Source organism: Chiloscyllium plagiosum, chromosome 6 (genome assembly GCF_004010195.1).
Source record: "Chiloscyllium plagiosum isolate BGI_BamShark_2017 chromosome 6, ASM401019v2, whole genome shotgun sequence".
Lineage (NCBI taxonomy): Eukaryota > Metazoa > Chordata > Chondrichthyes > Orectolobiformes > Hemiscylliidae > Chiloscyllium > Chiloscyllium plagiosum.
The window spans coordinates 121,265,467-121,276,055 of record NC_057715.1 but is presented as its reverse complement, the minus strand read 5'-3'; the positions used below and the strand labels follow the sequence as shown (position 1 = coordinate 121,276,055).

Genomic DNA, 10,589 nt, shown 5'->3' with positions numbered 1-10,589 from the left:
CGCTTTCCATTGGTGGCGCTGACGTCAAGGCGGGTGGGGATTGGTTGGTCTACGGGGGGTGTGGGGGAAGAGTGCGCGCGGTCACATGACCGGCTGTAGCCGCCGGTGATTTGGGGAGAGTGAAAAAAAACAAACGTGAATTCAACAAAATTATGCCACATCCTTTAACTCTTTTATGGGGTTGTTTGGTTCCGGCGGTACGACGTGGGCGTGAAACGGTCAGCGGTCCGGAGCCATCCGAGCGGGCGGTTGGAGACAGTGCCCGGCCGGGGGTCACGTGATGGACGATGGCGGCGGCGCCTGACATGGCGGCGAGTGGTTAGCGGGCGGGCCGTGCGCGCACTGTCTCTTCAGCTCAGCGCCGCTGGCAGTCACTGGAGCCGCTCTTCGTTCGCATCAGCCACGCAACCTGCATCTCTGTTTACCGGGGAATCTACCGGCAGAGAAATAGACTGAGTTTGAGGTAAAATCCGACGGAAGAAGTCATTTTGTTTTTTTTAAAAACAGAAATAACCCCCGTTCCCGTCTTTAACGTGAACGCGAGGCGCTGCTCGGTCGGTCGTTTTTTTTTTATTCCCGTCGCCGTGTAAATGACTTCGGACTACAGCCGGGCTGCTAATCACATCTTCATCAATTTCTCTTAGTTGTGTGATTAACATAAAGACAAAAGAAGGAATTGGGCGGCGATATTTGGGTAGTATCCGGCATGAGGCGGTTGGGCCTGGCTGTTTGGGAGTTTGTGTGTGTGTGTGTGTAAGGGGGGGGGCGGGGGGGTTGGTGCCATAGTTTTATTCCATTTCAGTTCAGTTTCTATTATGTTTGTCTCGTTTGCTTAAAGTCTTAGGGTTTCGGCTACTCTCACCTTTAGTCACCATTACACAGCTAGAAAACAACCCGGAAGTTTGTCCGTACTGAGCACGTGTTGTAAAGCAGAAGGTTAAGGTTTCACTCCCTTTCTCTTATCGTTTCCTTCGCATCATCTTTTGTGTGGATTTCGTTTTCCAAATCTCTTGTGTTCCCTTTCTAATGGGCCTCATTTCCACTTTATTTTCACGTCCTTGGACGGCCGCGTTCAATGGTTTAACCGTCTTGAGAATGTCTATCTTTGTATGAACGGCCAGAGTTCCAGAATTGGCCATCGAAGGCTGTAAACAAAGTTGTCCCGGCCCCACCAAGAGTCTGAATGCTGCAGAGCCTTCCCTCGGGGATAGCATAAAAAGTATCCTGAGCGTAGAAATCTCAAAAATTGTGACTTTGCTTGTGTTCTATTGATATCAAATGCGAACATTCTTTTATTCCTTTTATTTTTCCCCTCCCCCACGCACCGTTCCCTCAAAACACAAGACGTAATGTTGACACGTTTCAATTTGCTGTTGTGCAGGACAGCCCGAGAACTAACCTTTAATTTCCTTTATATCCGAATCACCGATGGAAGGGAGAAATAAAGTCACTCTAATTGCTTTGCCCAACCTGCAACAGCGGAAGTAAATGCAAGTGGACGAGAGTTTGACTTTCGTTGACACTTTGGCGATGTTTACTTTAGATCGTTTATCCCGAATTTCCAGTTTTGCGCCCTTTTATGAGCTAAAAGGGAAAATAACTAGATATGTGAGATGTTACTTTTCGTGAAATAGTCCTGATCTTCAAGTATAGGAGTAAGAGACCAAAGTATAAACATAAACTTTGGTGATGGCTTTGTGCTCAACATGTGGACACAATTTCTTGATAGATAATCAGATTTAATAAGTCCACATGGTCAGTGGAGCATTGGTTCAAGTTGTTTACTTAACTAGTTGGTGTGCATAAATATTCGAACGTGTTGTGTTATGTGTAGGCACTTGAATATTTATTGTCCGTGTAGCTATTTGTTTTCAATAGGGTGCTATTCCATTCTTGTGATACTTAGATTATTCATTTAGTGGTTTAAAAATTGCTTTGCATATAGAAAGATGGCACTTTAACTGTAGGCATCTTTATTATTTTCTTAATTTAGTCAATGAAGTGCCGTGGTGGTTGTTCTTTGAACAACATTAACAATCCAACGTTAATGTACGGGTGTTGAGCTAACCACACGATGAGATTGGACTCGAGTCTATGCTGTGCGTGTCTGTCCCTTCAGACCTGATTATATTTTCCTGATAAGATGGCAGCTTTCAGTCATTTAAAGTTATAAATTTTGCCTTCATTAGATTTGATATTCCATTTTGCTGCTGATACCTCAGCTATTGCCCATTGGGGTGCTGTACCTCAATAAATTTAGTAATTTAAATATGTATTCTGAAAACAGTTCAGTTTGTATCCTTAAGATAATGAAGTGTAGGTTCAGAAGTGGGCCATTTCATCCTTCATGCTGTCCCCACCCCCCCCAAATTCAATGAGACCATGACTGATCTAGTAATTTTCAACTCCCATTTCTGTCTTTTCTGCATAATCCTTGATTCCCTTACTGATTTTAAAAAAACCTGTCAGTTGTAGCCTTGATTATGCTTAATGACTAAGCCTCTTCAGCTCTCTGAAGAATTGCACAGATTCAGTACCTTCTGCGAAACAAAATTCCTCTCATCTATCTTAAATGGGCAACCCTCTTAGTCTAAGATTATGCTTTCTGATCCTAGACTGTCCAATAGGGCAAAATAACTTTTCCACATCTACCTTGTCAAGCCAACAAAAACTCTTGTATGTTTCAAATAGGTCTTATTCCTCTAAATGGCAATGAGAAGGCCTAACCTACTCAAACTCTTATGATAAGAAAATCCCTTCCCTGGACCCAGGATCAGAGAAGGGATCCTTCACCAGGCCTGCTTGCAATGCCAATATATCCTTCTGTAGATCAGATGACGACAAGCATTTCAGATTTTCTGTGGTCGACTATATGTTTGTGAGACTTCTCTATTTTCAATACTGCATTTCCTTTGAAATAAGTGCCAGCATTCCCCTTACCTTCCCTATTACCTCTTGAACTTGTATCCTAGCTTTTTGTTATTTATGCACAAGGATCCACAAACCTTTCTGTGCTGTAGCTTATTTTCATCTATGTATGAAGATACTTCATCTAAGCACAAACCTGCAGTACAATCCCCAATTACTTTCGTTTTTGCATCCCTTGGGTCCAATAACATGGCCCAGGAAGGTGACTTGGGCTTTGGCAAATTCACTTTTAGCTAGATTTACCACCAAGCCTGCCTTCTGAAGTCGATTGAATAAGTCCGATAAACACCTGTAAATGTTCCTTCCAGGAGTGATTAAAAATCACCAGGTCATCAATATACACCACACAGTTGGGTAATCTGGCAATGATCTTATTAGTTAGTCTCTGAAATGTGGCTGGAGAGACTTTCATACCAAGTGACATGACTTTGAACTGATGTCGTCCATTTGGTGTTACAGAAGCCGAAATTGTCTTTGCTTTCTCTGACAGAGGCACTTGCCAGTAGCCTCTGAGTGAATCCACCTTAGAAATGTTGGTTGCTTTTTCCAGCACAGTCCTTCAACTGTGATATTGGAAATGCATCAGTCTTTGTAATGGCGTTGACTTTGCGATAGCCCATATATAACCATTGGGTACCATCTGGCTTTGGCACCGTAACTATAAATGGGTGAGCTTCAGTCACTAATTCACTTTGATTTTGCCATCTTGGAGCATGAATTATATATCCTTTTGAACCTGTGCCAATAGGGCTATGCCTGTAAGGATATTGCTTAATTGGAGCAGTATCTTCTATATCTAAATTATGCATAATTAGGTTAGTACTTCCCAGTTTATTTCCACATATCTCCCCGTGTGATAGTAAAACTCTTTCAGATCATTTTGATTTTCTTGTGGAATGTAACTCAGTAATTTATCCCAATTTTTGACAACTTCCTCATTGTCCACTTTGATTTGAAGAATGTCCAGTTCAGAATCCTCTGAATTTTGTTCGTTCTTCTGTGCTGTAATCATTAATACCTCCTCTTGCTTTCCTTCCCGATCAAAATACCTTTTCAGCGTATTTACGTGTCACACTGGGAAGCAGTGTCTGGGAAGCAAGGGAGGAGATTGCAGAGCCATTGGCCTTGATTTTTATGTCCTCTTCCTTCCCGATCAAAATACCTTTTCAGCGTATTTACGTGTCACACTGAGATTTCTTCCTATCTGGAGTCCTTATCAAATAGTTCATCTCACTCAATTTGATAAGGTTCACCTGTTATTGGAAAACCCAATTGCAAAATTGCTAATTTGTGATTTCTTATCCACTTCGGTTTCATTGTATGCTGAGATACGTTGAAATGCAGTCTAGCCAACTCTACAGCTCTATTTAATTGTTCCCTAAAATTTAATACATCCAAATGAGTGGTTTCTAAATTCTGACTTACTAATTTCTCCTTAATCAATGTTAACGGTCATCTTCATGCCCCAAAATTAATTCAAATGGACTGAATTTGGTCGATTCATTTGGTGCATCTCTGATTGCAAAAAGTACAAACTGAGCTCCCTTATCCCAATCATCTGGACAATCCTGACCTCAACATGGTCTTTAGTGTTTGGTGCCATCTCTCTAGCGATTCCGGATGGTATGCAGTACATCTGAGTTGCTTTATTCCCAAGTTATTCATAACCACCTTGAATAATTTGGATGTGAAGTTTTATCCTTGATCTGACTGAATCTCGATTGGTAGTCTGTAGCTAGTAAAACAATTAATTAGTTCTTCTACAATCCTTTTAGCTGTGGTGTTGCATAATGGGATTGCTTCTGGAAATCTAGTTGACACATCCATTATTGTTAATAAATACTTATTTCCACTTTTTGATTGCATACGCCCCCTAACTCAAACAATCAAGACTTGTGTGAAAGGTTCCACAAATGCTGGAATAAGTATTAAAGGTGCAGGTTTTATTACTGCCTATGGTTTGTTAATTAGCTGACGTGTATGACATGTCTGGCAAAATTCAGTTACATCTTTGTAAAATGTTATTGTATGCCTGTGTTTTCTCACCCCTAAATTGCCTCCAAGTGGTAACTTGTGCCAGTCGCAGCACCTTCTTTCTATACCCTACTGGCAAAATAATTTGATGAATCTCTGCCCATTTCTCATCTGCTTGAATGTGTGATAGTCTCCATTTGCTCATTAAGACATCATTTGTTAAGTAATAACACCCAGGGAGGCATTCACTCTCCTTCTCTCTGTATGTCTTTTGATGTAACTGAATTACAGCAGAGAGATGAGTTTAAAAAGATCAGCTTAGTAGAGCTAAAGATGCTTGCATGTTTATCTATTTGCTCCTTGTCTGTTCCACTTATCCGAAACTTTCTTAGATTAGGTAACGCTGTCAGCTTCCTTGTCTGTGCCTTTTGATCTCTCCTGCTTCAGCTTGTACCTATGCGATCTTGTAATCGTGCAATCAGGGAAAATTCCTGGATAAATATTTTCGACACCTTCAGTTGCCTGCGTTTTCCACTGGCTTTTCAACACGCCTAATGGTGAATCAGCTATATCATTTGCAAGGACAAATTGTATTCTTGGAGCAGAGAGTTTGTCCAGTAAACCTACCACAAATTCTCCACTCTTCTCTGGACACTCTCGCCTCACTTTACATAATTGAGCAATTTTTATCTCAATGTGAATTCCTGTTACCAGTACCTATTTCTGGCAGTAGTCCCTCAGATGTGCATATCTGCTCATCCTTCAGCATTACAGATTGAGAGGATCCTGTGTCCCTTAATATTGTAACCTCTCTATCTACTGCTCCTGGTCTATGTGAATAAACTTTACCCTTGCATGTATATTTTTTAAGCAGATCTGGCACTTGTTGCTTAATCAACCTCTGATCATCTTGTACATTCTGAGGCGGTTGTCTAACTTCCCTTGTGCGTCTTGTTACGAGTCCAACAAAAGTGCGAGGCTTGTCTAGTTTTTCTCCATCTGGTTTTCTCTTAGCCCACCAACAGTGTGATTTCATGCGGCCCAGTTTATTACAATGAAAACACCGGAGCCTTTCACCTCCATTTCCCTCTGGTTTCTTTTTTAAACCTGTGGTACGTTCTCCTTACCTTCATTGAGATCTACCTTTCACTTTGCATGTGAGGATTTCTTTGTGACCCAATTTCTATTCCACATGGACTGAAATTGATTTTGGAAGCCAAACCGAGTATTATGGACCAGTTAATAATCATCAGCCACTTCAGCTGCTAACCGTGCTGTTTTAATTCTCTGCTCTTCCACATGAGTTTGCACTACTTCAGGAAGTGAATTTTTGAATTCCTCCAAAATAATTACCATTCCAAAGGCATCATAGGTTTGCTCGGCTTTTCAGGCTCTTATCTAGATATCAAAATTACTCTGTTTGATCCTTTCAAACTCAATATAGGTATTAACAAGTTTTGAGAAGATTTGTATCCTAGGTTGAGGTTTAATCACTAAACTGCAAGGTTCGTTTTCAGACGTTTCATCACCGTATGAGATATCATCATCACTGAGCCTTCGGATGAAACATTCTATTTGTGTTTAGGCTTCCTTGGGTTGGTGATGTCATTTCCAGTGCCACCCGTAAACAGCTGTACTTCCTGCACGAATGCTGAAGGAAACAGTTACCTAAATGTCTTAAATACAAACCTCCCCATAACACTCCACTAGCCAAAAGAATAGCAGAGCAAAACAGTCACCAAATGCTTAGAGAAATGATTAATGATGCCCACAACAGACTTTGTTAATACAACTGGGAAATTTCGCACCAAAACAACCTTACTCACTAATGCAACAGACCATGAATGGACCGACACAGTACAACAAACCATAGACGTTAGACAGTGACAAAGACAGAAAATGAAAAAGACTAGACCTGCAAAAAAAAAAAACTAGACAAACTTGCACAAAATAACAACTCAGGCAACACAGAAGCATGGATAATAAACATATGTGTGACTGACCCTTAACAGACACTGCCAAAGCTGTCTTAGTAAGAGGATGAAGTTACAACTTCCGGGTGTGGAGAAGAAAGATTTCTTAGCAGCATTAGAAACCACACAGACAACCAACTCACAAGAAACCCAGCGAACTACAGACAGATAGTCTACCAATGTTAAGCAGGAAAAAGGAAGGAAACATACTCCATACACAAGAAAGGAATGCGCTAGAAAAACTAAAAATAACAGAGAAAAACCTTGTTATCCTACCTGCAGACGAGGAATGCTTGACAGTCATTTTAAATTGGAGACTACGTTGAGAACGTGAACACACTACTTGCAAATACCAACAAGTACCAACAAGCGGCAATAGACCTGACCCCACAACTAGAAACAGAATCACAGTCCCACTCAAAACACCTCACAAATTTGGAGAAATACATAAGACCACTTCCAAAAAGTGAAACCAGATGGATCCAACACACTACGCTTTTACGGATTACACACAATTCACAAACCAGAGACCCCCCTCAGACCCACAGTTGGAACACTAACTTGCAGATTGGCCAAGGAGCTAGACCAAAGACTAAAACACTTAGTAGAAGACTTGCACCACTCCATACAAAAAATTCCTGAAGACCATCGAAGACAACAAGATAGAGGATGAAGTAATGGTGTCCTTTGACATACCAGCTCTGTTCACATCCATCAACATCAATCTGGCCAAGGAAACACTGACTGCACTATTTGAAGAACCAAAGACATTATCCACCAAACACCACCAACTTCATCAGCAAGGACAATATCATTAAGTAGTGGACCTATGCCTTACCACCCACTTCACTTCCAACAACAAAACCTACAGAGAAATCAACGGAACAACCATGGGATCTCTGCTATCAGGGTTCTCAGCAGAGGCAGTAATATAGAGACTCGAACAAACAGCTCTGCCAACCATCCAAGCCAAACTTTGGGTCAGCTACATGGATGACACCTTTGTCATCACTAAACAAAACAAATTAGAGATAACCTTGAAGACCATCAGTAATACCTTTACTGGCAGACAATTCACTAAAGAGGAGGAAAGCAACAACAAACTGTCATTCACAGATGTCGCAGTAGAGCGAACGAGCAATGGGAACTTCAAACCAGCGTCTACAGGAAAACAAAACATACGAACGAAATACTGAAGTCCAGAGCAATCATCCCAACGCCCACAAACAAAACTGCATTAGAACATTATTTCAATGAGCCACCACGCACTGCAGCGCAGAGGAAAATCACGTATACAGCGTATTCAAAAAGAACGGGTACCCAATGAACACGGTCTATCGATTTTCTCAGCATCAAACCCTAGCAAGTGGACAAAACGCCTCTAGAAACCCTGTCTACTCTCGCCTACATCTCTGAGGAGCTTGCTCATCCTCACTCTTCCTCACTAAGCCTACCCTCCGTCTTTATCTCCAGGCTTTTAAGCTGACTTTCCTTTTTAAGTCAGTTTTTTTTTAAGTTCAAAAGCTCTTTTTTGTGCCCCCTCTTCTGCTTTTAATTGTAACTCAAACTGTTTCAATTCTGTTGCCCTTTCCTTATCTCTCGCCTCTAACTCGAGCTGCTTCATTTGCAATTGAGTTCTGCCATCTCTATAGATTGATGGTTTCTCCAGCATGTTTAAATGCTGAACTACTGTAATTATCTCTCCTTTGCTCACAGAAGCAGGCAGTTCCAATTCCAGTTGCTCTGCTAATTCTTGCAACTCCTGTCGTCTTCATTTTTTGCAAAATTTCCAAAGTCACCGCATCCACATACAGAAACATTTGGCGACTGAAAGAGCCATTGCTATCCAAGCTTTGTTTACCAACCAAACCAACACCCGAAATAAAGACACTAGCAGCTATCACTCGCTGTTTAAAATCCTGCAAAGAGCCCCCAATCTGCTATGGACTAAGCCAGACCACTCAACATTCTTAAGCAGACAGTTCAGATCATAACTTTGCAATTGGTTTAGGGAAGTGTACAGTGGAAATTACCTGGAATAAGTTAGCTAGGTTGACTACTAAATTTTAAAACAGACAAAACGTTATTCACAAAATTACACAATGAAACACAGAACAGAATAAAGAACCCCTACAGAACTCAACCTATCCAACTAGACTTAATTTTGGCAATTGGTTTAGGGAAGTGTACAGTGGAAATTACCTGGAATAAGTTAGCTAGGTTGACTACTAAATTTTAAAACAAAACGTTATTCACAAAATTACACAATGAAACACAGAACAGAATAAAGAACACCTACAGAACTCAACCTATCCAACTAGACTTAATTTTGCAGTTCCGAATATACACAATAGTCCCAATAAGCAAGCTCCCTTTAAAAACCAGTATAAATGGAACAAACACATGCCTAGAGGTTAAAGTTGAAGGGCAGAAAGAGAGCAAGTTTCTACACTCTTCCCTGTTGAATTCCAACTAGTTCAAGACTAAACTGAAACTGCTCAGCTCACCTAGAGAGTTGACCACTCCCCTTTATTTATACAGGCCACTTCTAAAACATTACCTCTTTGGCCTGAAGTCTCTTTGGCCATAAGCAAAAGACCTGTCAAAATCCTTTTCATCTCTGTACCAAACCAGACTGATTGGAGTAGTTCACAGGTCAGTGCAACACAGAGGGCCGAAGGGCCTGTCTGCATTGTGTTGTTCTATGTTCTATCTTCTGAGTCTGGCCCAGTTTATTACCCCTCTGAAAAAAATCAAAGGCAGAGTCTCCTTGAGCCACGGAACAGCTTTTAGAAAGAAAAAGGGACCAGCTTTGTGTCAATTCTCACCACTTGCTTTTCCAGCTAACTTTGTCATCTGTAAACCTGGCTAACTTGGATGTGGAGTAGATTCGTACTTCATATCCAAATTGTTAATGTTATTGTAACCAATTGTGACCCCAGCTTAATATATAACACACCTCGTTATAGGTTGTTATTCTGAAAATGCCCCTTTATCCCAACTCCGTCTTTTATTCGTTAGTTACTCTAACCTTGTTAATATACTGCTCCTGAGCACCCAACGCCATAGGCTCTTAAGTAGCCTCATATGTTGTATCTTACTGAACACCTGGAAATCCAAACATGTTACATCTACTGGTTTCTTGTTGGGTATGATTTTCCCTTCAGGAAACCTGATGACTGTATTTGATTATGTTATGCATTTCTGAATGCTCTGTGATGCTTTATAATAGGTTGTAACATTTAATAGATGTTAAGCCAAATGGCATGTTGTTACCCATGTACATGTATTAATGCCCATTATCTTCTCCATATGTCATTGATGCAAGAACCTACCTGAAGTGATTTTTTTTTTGTTTGATCCCAATTTTTTTGTTATAAATCTACTTCTGTTTTTCAGTTGTGGATGACATTATATAGACATAGAACAGTACAGCACAGAACAGACCCTTCAGCCTACGATGTTGTGCCGACCACTGATCCTCATGTATGCACCCTCAAATATCTGTGACCATATGCAAGTCCAGTAGTCTCTTAAATGTCCCCAATGACCTTGCTTCCACAACTTCTGCTGGCAACGCATTCCATGCTCTCTCATCTCTGTGTAAAGAACCCGCCTCTGACATCCCCTTTACACTTTCCTCCAACCAGCTTAAAACTATGACCCCTCGTGTTAGTCATTTCTGCCCTGGGAAATAGTCTCTGGCTATCGACT

At 41.0% G+C, this 10,589-nt stretch overlaps 1 protein-coding gene across 2 annotated transcripts in view; it reads left to right on the top strand.

Moving 5' to 3' along the window:
• The first annotated feature begins 65 nt into the window (after nucleotides 1-65).
• sbno1 (strawberry notch homolog 1 (Drosophila)) overlaps nucleotides 66-10,589 on the top strand; it is a 103,835-nt gene continuing 93,311 nt past the window's right edge. For both annotated transcript variants that reach the window (XM_043692636.1, XM_043692635.1), the window contains exon 1: nucleotides 66-463. The gene's annotated coding sequence lies outside the window, so the exon portion shown is untranslated. The remainder of the gene's footprint in view (nucleotides 464-10,589) is intronic.